General features: G+C 39.2%; 1 protein-coding gene across 7 annotated transcripts in view; it reads right to left on the bottom strand.

Annotated features, from left to right (window-relative positions):
• The window catches only part of mlphb (melanophilin b), a 68,948-nt gene extending 67,132 nt beyond the window's left edge, over positions 1 to 1,816 (bottom strand). For all 7 annotated transcript variants that reach the window (XM_049594256.1, XM_049594258.1, XM_049594257.1 and 4 more), the window contains exon 1: positions 1,676 to 1,816. The gene's annotated coding sequence lies outside the window, so the exon portion shown is untranslated. The remainder of the gene's footprint in view (positions 1 to 1,675) is intronic.
• Between the last annotated feature and the right edge of the window lie 11,779 nt (positions 1,817 to 13,595).

Here is a 13,595-nt window from a genome sequence, read left to right as displayed (position 1 = left end):
GTAGGAGCGAGTGGGGATTTTACTGACGATCCTGCAGAATGTTTTAGACCCCCACGCAGACAATGCCAGCATTTCTTCTACCACGTAGCGAACCACAAGCTTCATGACTTCTACTACTTTGTAAAACGTTACTTTGTACCCAACTCTGGCTGTAGATGGGTCACACTTCTTTTTCTCTTGCTACTATGCAAGGACCATAATTATTTGCCTAACTGCTGGTAGTCATTCATCAGCAAAACTTAAACATGAGTAATAACTAGCATTTTATTAAAGGGCCCAGGTCACTTTTTGGTAGGGGTGGTGTATTTTCTTTTACAGTGTAGCTTTTACAACTGTATATATGAAAGAGTAGGTATGAAACACTGTATGTGTTTGAGAGTCATTCTTAAGCTTTCAGTCAACAGTCAATTCCTAAATCTTACTTAAAAAAACTGCTGTCAGTCTTTTAGGCTGCTGTTTTCTCCAAACAAAACAGACCAGAATAATAGTACTGATCATGGGTCAGTGATTTAGAGCACTGGTTTAGATAAGGGTGCTTAAAACCTCTCTGCCACATGCATCTGTCCTGTGATCTGGGATGGTTTGGCGCAGTTCAACCATCACATTGCTGAGGGATCTTAATCAAGTCTCTGTTAAATGGAACTTTTACAAATATTCCACATGGTGCAGCATGGGTTACAGAGGATGAGGTGACTCTACTCAGGCTGACAGAATGATGCACACGTGCACACATACTGTACGTCTTCACATACAACCAATACAGACCAACATAATCAGTAAAGGAATGCTCAGGAACATCACATAATTGTGTTGTTTACCACAGGCCATGTAAAAAAGACTGGCCAACCTAATTTAATTTCTGCTTATGCAATTGGGCACTAATGGGAAAAACAAGCATGCAAGTTTAACAGGGAAACAAGTCACATCTAAATGGTAGAATGTGAGTACTCATCCAGAAAAATAGTGCTTATAACTTTCCCACAGTTAAGGTCTTGTACCAAGCAGTATACATTGGCTCTACATGTATTTGCTTAGCAGGTGTGAGCAACTTGGTATCGACTTCTGTTGTATTAAGGAAACATTGTGCTAATATACATTTTAAAATAGTAACATATTCCTTACAGTATTGTAGTCTTTATTCCATAGCCAATGAAATCTTAATTTTATGGTGTATTGTCTACAGAGGATTTTCCGTATTTGATTCCTGCTGGATGCGCACAACTCAACAGGTGCATATTTGAAGGACGTGTTGTGTTTGCAAAAGGTTTGGCTTGATAACAGGTGTAGAGACACAAACCTAGAATAGTTCAGTAAGAACAGTAGAGGATAAAGCATACATTTTTACTTTATTCCACTCCAAACCCCCTTACACGCATGTATAAGGAGTTTTAATTCTGGCAATCTTGGGTACCTTTCAGTACAATTAAGTTGGCAAAAGCTATCTGTCATTTGCTTAAAAATTACTGAATGCATGAAATTAGTTTTCTAAAAACACTTATGGAGGTCATGAGTTTATTTGAAATGAGCCCACAGACTGTTTAAGTAGCAAAACTCTCCAAAAGGAAGCAACGATTGGATTAAAATTCATGTTTCTTAGATACAAACACTTGTACATTAACACATTTTTTTTCTCTTATCATCATGAGGAGATCCAATGTATGTAAATATATCTTACCTTGGTGTTGACAGAGTAGCCTGCAGGCAGTATTTCCTCTGAAGGCAGACCAGACTGACTGCAGGGCAAACTAAATAGCAGACAGCAATGCTAATCACATGTCTAGTCAACCAGGAGGAAGAAAGGCAGGGAGACAAGCCTCCTCTCCGCCTTCTTTGACTTTACTTCAAAGAACCTGGCTATGTCACCCCCCCTCCCGGCCTCATTGACAGTAATATTAAATACATTGTAACAGCTGTTGGTTCATGTTTATGTTGGCAAATGGCTGATTAATGGGAAATCAGTTTTTGGAGGCAAATATTTTGGGAATTTTCTTGCTTGGACAGTATTCAAGTGTGCAGTGATCATGAGGCTATGTAGAGGCCAGTTGGGCTTAGGCACCCAGTCACGTGGATCCTATGTTATAGGAGAGACAAGTGATGCATGACATCAGAGCAATTAACTCAGAAGTGACAGCCCTTTGTTAATACCTGCATGTAAGTCTTGTAGGAACAAAAACATTGGGAGGTCTAATGTCTGAAGTTACAGCAGCAGCATAGGAATGCAAAGCCTTCAAACACATTTTTTCTCAGTTGATAATTGATGCAATGTTGATTTAAGGATACTAAGTGGTAGAATAAAGTTGTAAGACTGCTGTTTGCCCAGTGGGCGGGTCGCCCTTCTTACTCAGAGAGCAGTAAGGTTCCTCAGATGAAGCCAAACATTTACACACGGGATAACAACTTGGAAGACAAAGTTGCAATTGTTTTTATGTGTCGAGGTCATTACAATTACTCTAATGTGATGTGAGAGCAGAGTTGGAAGAAGTAAGCATGGTCATCACAAAGGAAACTGCATCGATTGTGACAAAATGTACTTTTAAAATCTGATTAGGGCAAATTTGGAAGAATACAACTGAATTTGAAAATCAAAATGACTGAATTGAGAGAACTTGTCTTTGTTCATTTATTTATCTCATTCTGCTCTCATAAACAAAAGGATTTACTCCCATTTTCTTCCTCCCTACAAAAGGTTGATTTTAGCCATGTGACCCATCCAGCAGTCCAGCTTTCATGTTTGCTCAACCAGCAGGCCCAATCATCTTCAAAGAGAGTATAAACAAGAACACAGTCTTTTATCTTTTATTTTAGTTTTTTTCTACACTTCACATTTTTGTGAGTTAAATTACATTCTATGTGTTTGAATGCGTACAGTAGTTATTTTTATTCAAAAACAATAAAGACTGGGCTGGTACTCAGGGCAGTATTCTGCTTACTGAAGTAACCTTTGGCATTTGTATTTTCAGCTCAGGCATGGCAGTCTGAGAAAAAAATCAACCCAGTCTGACACAGTCCTGTCTTTTCTTTTTTTTTTTTTTTACATTAGGTGCACATGTAAGGCACAACATAAGGTGGTGCTATCAAGAAATATTTTCACAAGTATTTCACAACTATTTTGTTTGTACTGTGCATGTGTGTGGGGATGCACATGGACATGCCTTGTAATCAAATCAAAGTCAAAGTCGTATAAAGTCAAGAGTGACAAGAGAAGGAGGGAAAAAAACTGGTTAAGTTTAGGAAAAAAACTTGATTTTGGTTAAAATGATTAAAGCATATATGGGACTTAAGTGATGTAAACCTACACAACATACTTTGTGTGGTTACATTAAGTACCTAAGTATAGTACTTTGTGTTGTAACATAAAGTTCGTAAAGTCACGTAACTATTAACTTTTGATTTCACACGGGGAACAAACGGATGGTTACAGAAGGTAACCGTGGTTCTATGAATGAAGGCCAACACGCCACCGTATGGGTCACTCTCTCCGAGGGTGAGCTGTTTCAGGAGACAATCAACAAATCAGAGCTTACTAATAGAGCTCACCTGCCCAGTCTCTTTTCTCCAGCTGAGACCAAACCAACCTTCTGAATGACAATGCAAGCTGGCGTGTTGACCTTCATTCATAGAACCACGGTTACCTTCTGTAACCATCCGTTCTATTTCATATCAGGTCAACACAGCACCGTATGGGTCAACTCAATACCAAATAAGGTCAGGCAGCAGGTGTAGTGAGGCTAAAAACACTCAGGACAACAGTTCACTGATCAGAACAGATTTTGTCTTTATCGAAGAAAAAAATAAAGCCTCAGGGCACAACAGCCAAGACCGACGAAGGTCACCTGCTGCAAAGGAAAACACCATCCACCTTTTCTGTTCCCCTTTTTATGAACAGAATAAGGCCCATATTAAACACAACCACCGGGTGAACACTAACCCTGAAGCCATGACCCTGCTCGGACAGGACAGCAGAGACTGAGCTAATGTTGGCTACTTAGATCGCACGTACAGATATAAATGTTTAAACTCTTGTCAATTTGGAGATGCTACTCATTGTTAGCTCAGTTAGATTCTCCACACTTCACTTGAAACTATAAGCACTAGAAAAGTCATTCCAAAATCATTCCAATTTAATGGCATGATGAGAAGAAAATGGTGACTCCCTTCCTCTGGAATGGTCATAAAGTCAGAATACGTTTCCATTCCTTGATTACCCGGTAAGTTATTCTTATTCATATTCCTTTATTCTGTAAGGGTCCACTGATAAAAAGAATGAAAAGGGTTTGTCATATGAACTAATCTAAGTTATAACAGGATAAAGTGGTGCTGGGTCAGTATGTCGGGTACCACAGAGTGCTGCTGCTCTCTTTCTAATGCCTTCTCTGTTGGAGCTAGATGAAATGAATGATTTGCAATTGATTTGTTACTTGAAGCCTAATTTTTATATAATATCCATACTGATTCAGATGATTTGATCCTTTTTTCCATCTTTGCTGAGCAACACTTTTGTGTAAAAGGAATTAAAGGCCTCTCTCATATAGATGCCTGTCCCAAATGTGAGCCTGGTGACTTCAGTGATTCAAGCAAATAATAGCCTAAGCTACTAATTTAAGTTTTACAGTAATTCTTGTTTCCACCACAACAGAAGTTTCTCACTGACTTTGCATTGGCATTGTTTCCTGTTTCCATAACACAGTTTAAATACATTTTTTTGCCACCCACCACATAATGTGTTGTTAAGAGTTTACAGTATCCAGTGGAGTAGATGTAGAGTATCCATTTCACATATTTCAATGAGACCAGGCTGGATCGACAGTTAGTAGCAGTAAAGCACAAAGAAATGTAGCAATGTGCCACAAAAGGCAACGAAAAAGACTGGATACAAACATGGATACAAACAGTAAACAATTTTAAATATATAAAAAATGGTTTTGCAAATGTTTTATGAGGAAGAAAATGCATTCAACCTGTTTGTTGGACCTCAAGGATTCCTTCTATTCCACTACATGGAAACACTGCATTGTTTTTTAGAAATAAAACTCCACAGTTCTGTGTCACGGAGGTGCACTGACATGAATTCACTGAATGTGAATTATGCAAGAAATCAGAAACCTGTGTAAACAACTGTCATGTTTATATGTTTTTGAAGACAGATATCTTGTGTAATTTATAACAGTGGTTCCCAGGCGGTCCAGCCACGGGGTCCAGATTTCTCCTTAGTTATTAATTCAAGGTCCACACAGTTTAATACATTCAGCGTCATACTGGTGTTTGGCCATGTCATCGAGCTAGTTTGCTGTCTCTGTCAAGTGGTTGTTCAATAGTCACTCACTCCACAGCATGAAACAGCACTTCAAAATAAAAGCTCTGTGCCGAAAATTCACTGTATTTGAAAATAAAGTGTGTTTTGTACAGAGGTGACACATTGGCCAGTCACTTGCAGTCCATTCAGAATGGACCTGTGACTCACTTTTTAAGCCACATGTATGTGTCACACGCACTGAACTGTTCAGAATCATAAATGTACAATAACTTTTCTTAATACCTTTTAATCAGATTTAATTATTGATGCATTACTGTTGAGGCATTCAAGTCCCGACAATGTTCACAATGTTTACCTATAAATACCTACTAGAAGTCAAAGCTTAAAAAAACAAGCATGTTGATAGGACCGGTTTTACGGAGTTTCTGAAAACATTTGACATTTTAAGATAGCTGGTGATGATTTAACTTGCCAGATGAGTGGAAACCTCCCCAAAACAACAAGAACTTCAAACAGTCTTTGAATTCCATGAGAAAAAACACTACAACAAAGGTTTGGCTTCAGCACAGTCAGTTCCTGCAGTTATCTTCTGGTGTGTGTTAGCATTAAATTCCTCCCATATTATGTTGGACATCATCCAGTGCAAACAAGCTAGTGTATATAAAAATCCTGGACTGTGCACGATCAACAGGTCTGTATGTTTGATTTCCATTTTCCCTGTACTGGCCTGCAGAACCAGAGCTATTTAAAGGGATAGTTTAGATTTTCTGCAGTGGGCCTGTGTGGGGTACTTATAAATACTCAGGGTATTACAAACAGGAGTTTAGAGAAGCGACAGGAGTGCCAAAGCAGAGCTAAGCAATGTACTGTTGTGGATGGGTGCAGCAGCAGAATTTATTTTAGCCACCTTAAAAAGTCCCAACTAAAACACCTAAAAAAAAAAAAATCAAAAACAGCTAAAGTGTGCACTATATTGAAAATATTTCCTCAATTTACCTTTACATCAGACATCCCTCTCTGATAGGGAAGCCATTTGTTGCTTCTGTTCCCCAACCATGCACTCATCAAAACCATCAGACTCCACTGAAAGAAAAAAAAACATTAATTTTGGCTTGTTGAACACAGAAGCTGCTGGTCTACCGCTACCTCCATCAGTTAGTTTATTTGTGTTTGTGTTTGACTTTGATAAATTTGATCTAACCCTTTTAAACACCAAATTTACACAACAGCACAAACATAACCATTTAATTACTCAGTGTAGCCTGGCTTTGAAAAGAGTGTTAACAGCTGGGCCAGATTATCCAGTGGGCATTCTGTGCACGTGCCCAGGGGCCCACGCCACTTCAAGGCCCATGCAAGCAGCACCAATAAAAAAACAAAACAAAACAGGAGTTCTTTTCAAAAAGGTCATGACACAATACATAACCAATAAGAATGACATTCATATTTTTTTAACCTAAACAGTATGATATGATTGGTCAGATACATTAGTGGCAGTCTGTGTTGCATTTGACCCTGCTACACCATCCAGATAAATCGTCTCTCCCAAATCGTGTCAGCCAGGTAATGTTAGCCAGCCAGGCCACAGCTGCAGTAGTTTGGAAAATGAATGAAACAAGCAGCAAAAGTGTATGAAGGAGAAAATGAGATAAAGAAGAGAGGGAGCCGTCACTATTAAGAAGTGCGCCATCAGTTGACACATTTTTCATTAAAGAGTAACTAAACCCCCAAACGACTTTTTATTAGTTGAAAAGCAATGTATTTGGGTATTTAGTAGTGTTGTTGGTTGATTCAGGTCCAAATCTTGACATCTGAGTGTGAATTTGACATATTATGTTAATAAAAAATATATCCACAGTGCTTGCCTCCTACAGGTTGAAGTGACGTATATGAATCACAATGAAAAGTTGTTAATAAGATGAGGTGCCTACAGTTAGCACTTACAGCAGTCAGCACAACCAGAGGCTAACTGTGGCAGCAGCTCATAGTGACTGGATTTACAAGGCATCTGACCGGGTTCTGTGGCTGTGGAAAGAGGAGAGGAGGAGATCATCAGACAGATACAGAGTCAGCCACTGGAGAGCAGATGAGGAGAACAAGAGAGAGGTCGACATATATTATCCAATGTCAGATACTTGAAGCAATTTAGGCGAGTTTGGTTAGTCTACTTTCAATGGTTACCTTCAGTGGTGGAATGTGATTTACTGAAATATTGACGTTTTGTGCTTCGTCGTACTCCACTACATCTCAGGCAAATATTGTTCTTTTAACTCCACTACTTTACAGATTTAAATTATAAATAAATTAAAAATCAACTAATAAATTATGATCTATATAATTATAGGTTCTACCCAGCAGTAGGCTGTATGAAGTGTTAAACCTAAAAGTCCCCCCAATTGGGGGACGTTGAGAGCGACTTTGCAAGCACAGTGTAAAATAATACACTGATCACGAACAATATAGTGATAGTGTACATCAAATTAAACAGTAGAACCTGGGCTACAAGGCTGTAAAAACCCTTTTTACATGCCCCAAACACAGCTCAAACAACAACTAAATAAACAACAACAACTAACTCCAACAACTCCATACAGCACCGGTATATTTTGGTCTCTAACTCAACCACACATTATGCAAAACACACGCTGTTCATCTCAAATGAAAGCTGAGACTCCGCTGTTTCCACACATATGCCAAATCACTCTAACCTAAACCATCAGAGAGCTAGAGACCAAAGAACAACAACAACAGAAATCTTTTCGCCAAAATATGTTTGTAATATCTCTCTTACCTTGTTGTTTTTGCCATGAAAAGCGCATTCTGTCCTTGAATCACGCTTCATTTCCATTTTACCGGATGTGGTCCGTCGTTCAAAGGGATCCGGGTGGAAAAAAGGTTCCGGGGGAAGCATAACATTAGGTGCGTTTGAGATGAGCCAGGCCTGCGCAGATTCAATCACCGGAGATCGGCGCACAATCCATGCCGGTTAGTTTTGTGTCCGATTTCATCCCGACTTGCTCTGACGTATTACAAAAGTGGACGGTGACAAAACCGTGAGAGCGAGGCGGCCACAGTTTTTAGAGCCAGGCGCTGCAGTTGCTCTCCACCGACTGCACTGCCTGGCTCTCACCTGTTCTAACAGCTGATTGGTTTAGATGTCGACTTAACAATATGACGTTTTAGATAAACTACTCATTTTTGTTGAATTGTAGAGATTAAGATTGTATTTGTCTGATTTGAAGGTTTATTCTGTGAACAGAAAACATGTTATGTGACTGATGGTGAAGTTTAGTTGTCAGAGACTAAATAGGCCTACATTCATCATAAACTATACAGAGTATACTGTATATTAATATTGGACTGTTTTAATTATTGAAGTCCTATTTAGCAACACAGAGACTTGTGGTCAGTGGGATGTGAGGATTCTTAAAATAACATAATACAACATGTACAGATGTGAAGCCCTGACTGTATCTGACTGAGCCTTAATGAAAGCTGTTGTCTTGTATTTCTTTTCCTCTGAAAATATAGTCAAACACAGTTTATTCAGCCTGTGTAGTTGAGGGGACAGATCAAACTGATATGATGCTGATTTACAGAATTCATGTCAACTGGAGGGTAAACCATGAACATAAACTACATATCACCTGTAAAGCATTTTAATAAACTAATCTATCATAATTAAAACAACTGAAGACTGAAAACAAACTGATATATGGGTCTGATCACTTTTTTAATGAATTGACATCATTCCAGACAGGATGTTAGTGTGTCTGGGACTTCCTGTATGGATGGAAGACTGCTGGAAACTGTTGGGAAACTGTCCGCAGCATTTTGTCACCGCCCCCCGCTGCAGCCGCCTGCTCTCGTCTACTTTACAGGAGAGGCGCAGTTCATCTCGAATGAGCCTAATGACCACTCACAGCAGCTGACATCGCCCCACAACGCGTTCTGTTGACTCTGATTGGCTTACAGTGCTGTCAATCTCGTTTTGGTGGGTATACCGTCATTCTATTGGCTCTAACAAATCAAACGAGGTGTCAATCACTCGAATCGGCCAAGCCGTCACGGAGATACAGGCATCCAAAACTCAGAATAGAAACTCAGGTTCAAATATAGTAGGTGTATATTGGTCAGTTTGGAGTGGGAAATAGAGGAAAAAAACAAAACAGACAGTTGTATGTGTATATCCTAAACATCATTAGGAATTTACAGAAACAAAAAATGAAAGATATAGGATTGTACATGACAAAAATCACATGCAAACATGGTGCAATTTTGGAGAGCTCACCTGACATTTCTGTACTAAAACCTCTCTAATATTGTTCTGCTTCACTTTATCAGAATCAACCTTTGCAGAGTTAATGTTCACATATTGTACTATGATGTGATAGAGGTTTAGAGCTGCAGCTGCATCATTCCAAAGAGATACTCATCCTGAAAATGATTTTTTTTTAAGGCAAACCTCAAAATATTTCATTTGTACTGTGTGCCATCTTCATTTACTCTTCACATATAACATCTATAAAATATTAAAAGGTTTAAAATTAGCTCCACCTTTAGCAGCTGCAGCATTAAAGTAATGACCACATTAATGAATGAATGAATGTATATAATCCAATAATATGTGTGATTGAAGGGATAATTGAAATGACCCAGTCTTGCACTGTACCTCTTTAATACTGTTCTTTGTTAAAGAGTTTGAATGCAGGATTTTAACATGTATTCTAGTATTTTTACACCAGTATTTCTATTTTACTTAAGTAAAAGAAATACTTCCTCCACCACTGGTTACTTTTAATTTTCCATATGAAATAGAACGGTTTTGTCCTGTATGCCATATATATATATATATATATATATATATATATACAGTATATGTATACATATATATAAGGCATTAAAGAAAGAAAGAAAACCTGACCACCACACCAGGGGCCCATCAGACTTTTGTGCCCAGGGGCCTGTAACATGATGATTTGGGCCCATAGACTGTATATACAGATGAATGACATGACAGCTCCCCAAAAGGGAAGCCGATACATCTTCATTGCCTCCTGGTGCCTGGCTGCAGAATAGGTCATAAAGCCTGCCCCTTCCATGTTAATGAATGGGACATGGGCCAAACAAAAAACTCAAGGTACATGTCAAATACTTCTTTCCCCAAAGATTCTTAATCCAGCTGCTGTATGTTCAAGTGTTTGTTTTTTGATAAGTTTTGTTTCAATTTGTTATTTAATGTTATAAAACAGGGATTTTTTTTCTGGGATATTTTTGTTTCACTTCTGTACAGTTGGGGTAAGTGGAGACACGTCATTTATCTTTATGGTCAATCTATGTTTTGGACTGGGTAAAAGGATCCAGTTCCCAATCGAAAATCACTGTCTAATAGTATGGTAAAGCAGTGAAAATATTCTAAATATAGTGCACACTTCAACTGAGAGTGACTTTTTAGGTGGTTCTATTTTTTAGGTGGTTAAAATCTGTTTTGTTGCTGGCCTCTCCAGCCTGCTTCATTCAGACTAGTGGTGTGCCAACTGACATCCACTGTATGTAATAAACTTACTGTTGATTAGTACTTCATAAATCTCCCGTTCAAAAGATCCAAACAATCCCTTTAAGGCAACATGAGACAAAGGAGACGCATCTCATGCAATATATCAGTGCTACAGAGCCCCCAGTGTCACAGTTTTCATTTTCTTGCAATATTTTTTGCATTATGTGTTGGTTTAGTCAATTCAACATACATTGCCAATTCAGGGAAACGGTCTGCAGATACTACTCAAGGGAAGCAGGTTTTGACACTGTACATGATGCATTTACCCCTCTCAAAAACGGGAACTCCAATGGCATACAGCTGCTGGCTGCAGCTGCTCTTGTTGTACCATGTGAAGCTGTGGCTACAGCTGTGGATATGGTTATTGCACAGGCCACGTCTGCATTTGTGGTTGAATCCGTGATGCTATGGATATGGTTACAGTAGCTGTACTGTTATAATGCTATACTGCTCCAACAACGAATTGTAAAGCCACACAGTTTTGAAGACATGACAGTGTTACCAGTACACCCCAGGAATTCAGCAATCCAGAAGCTTCATTACAACACTAGACAAGCAGCCCAAAGACCAGAGGAAAATATTGCCATTGTAAGTTTCTGCAAGACAGGAATATGTTACATTTGCACGCTTCATACGTATGTGTCATGTCAACATTTCTAAAGTGGGACTGTATATAGGCTGACTTTGTCATCTGTAGGGGGAAGGGATGGTGGATGGCACAACACCTCCACACATTCTAACTCCAGCCTCATCACATATCGACATTTGGTCATTAACTTTCCACACCCACATATGACATGCAAGATACAAGCGAGTTTTCAAAATACACTTCAGCTTACACAGGAAATGTTCAGTTCGCACACAGTCTCTTTCAAAATAAATGCACTACGTTGATACAGTACTGTGAATGTTTTTTTGTTTTTTTTTTCCCAACAACAATGCACATGGTTATGTTTAGCCAACACACACACGGTTGGGTTTAGGCTAGTCTCGCTCACCAGACCTTTCTCAAGAAAAGAAATGTCTGGCTGGGCCGACTCTCACTGTGAGATTGGAGAAAAAAACGCCCCGGCTGCTTGTACTTCTTTCAACCAATCACAATTGTTCTGGGCGGTGCCACAGCAACGGTGCGCTTGCAAAAATATTGCCGGGGGGAAACAGGTTTTGGTGTAACGCGCCCACAAATATATCACCTACAGGACGCGAACCATGGCAGAAAAATGGCTACACCCCTGCAAGATCAAACACCGCAAAAGTTAGTAAAGGATGTGTTGAAAACGGTTGCAAACTGCTACACAACCGGAGGTGGTAGGGCGGGACTTCAACGGGTGGCTCGTTCCGCCCAGTGAGAGGCTGATCTCTGCAGCAAACTTCCGCCCACTCAGACTAGGTTTAGGCAACAAAAGGACGTGGTTAAGTTTAGAAAAAAGAACAGGGCTTGGCTTAACATTCAAATGGTAAGTGAACATCAGCCTCCTGGGTGAAAGTTGGTAGTAGTGCAGTAATGCAGTTGTATTTCCAAAGCCGCTTCTGCTTTTTCTGGTCTTTTTCTAGCCAAGCAGTGTTTGTGTCAAAAATCTAACCACAAGTTAACCAGCATTGCTACATGCTAACACACAAAATGTAACATAACTCTGGTTTGCAGGAACGTACAATGCCAACTTTTTTTTTTCTGATAATTGGGATGAGCTCAACATTGTCACTTTGTTGCACACACACTCACTTGTGCGGTGCTCACAACCAGTGGCTGTCTACTACTGAATTTAAAGTACTATATCATAATACAGCTCAGCCTTTCTCTATTGATCATGGTCTTTTGAGGACTATGTAGTGGGCATGTGTACAGGAAACCTTTGGCCTTTGGTTTTAAATTCCTAGTTGATGTACACACTGCATGGACCCAAACACAGAGAACACACAAGACAGTGATAGCAGCTTAAGTACCTCTAGCTAACAAATCACGCTTTGAGTTTTTATAAATCTTTATTGTTTTGTTCAACTTAACTTAACGTTAACTTCACTTTTATTCAACTTAATCAACCTTTAGATTTGTAATGATCAGTAAAATGGAGATGGTACAGATGAAGATCTGATATACTTGTAGTCATAAACCCCTTTCACAACTGGTTTAAACTAGATCTTTGATACAAATGTGGAGCCAAACATTTGAAATGAGTGAAAGAATTTAACTCAACCCCAAAATTTTATTAACATTTTGTTCTCTTGACCAGACAGAGTCTTTTAGTATAAGCATTCACTTTGATACGGACCTGCTCATTATCTCCTCCTGGTTTATCATTGGAATTTTGGCCCTCCTCTTCAGTAATCATTGGAAAACAGGAAAAAGGCCTCTTTCAGTGCAGTGCTGTGAAGCCATAACAACAGGAAATGCCCCCACCCACTCCAGAAACCAGCACAAAGGGGCAAACTTTCACACAACATTTTTTTTAAAACACCATCCCACTGTACGTGTTTTATACTGAGTGCCTGAAAAGTTTTTGGTTTTGTCATAAATCTGACTGTTTCCAAGATATTGCACTACACGGCAGGTGGAAACTGGTGGTAATATTGTGGTCATCAAACTATTTGAACTATTGCATCACACTTAAATCACACTTAAAGGTGAAGTAAGTCTGTGGAAAGAAACAGAGATATCGATTTTATAGTCAAAGCTTCTTTGTGTGTTTTCTAACAGGGATTATGGAGCCAAGGGTTTTATGGGAATCCCCCATTTAAAAACGTTGGAGGCTTTATGCTGGATAAGTTTCCTTTCACACATCCAGA

Source organism: Epinephelus fuscoguttatus, linkage group LG13 (genome assembly GCF_011397635.1).
Source record: "Epinephelus fuscoguttatus linkage group LG13, E.fuscoguttatus.final_Chr_v1".
NCBI lineage: Eukaryota > Metazoa > Chordata > Actinopteri > Perciformes > Serranidae > Epinephelus > Epinephelus fuscoguttatus.
This window is presented reverse-complemented; position numbering and strand designations above follow the sequence as displayed.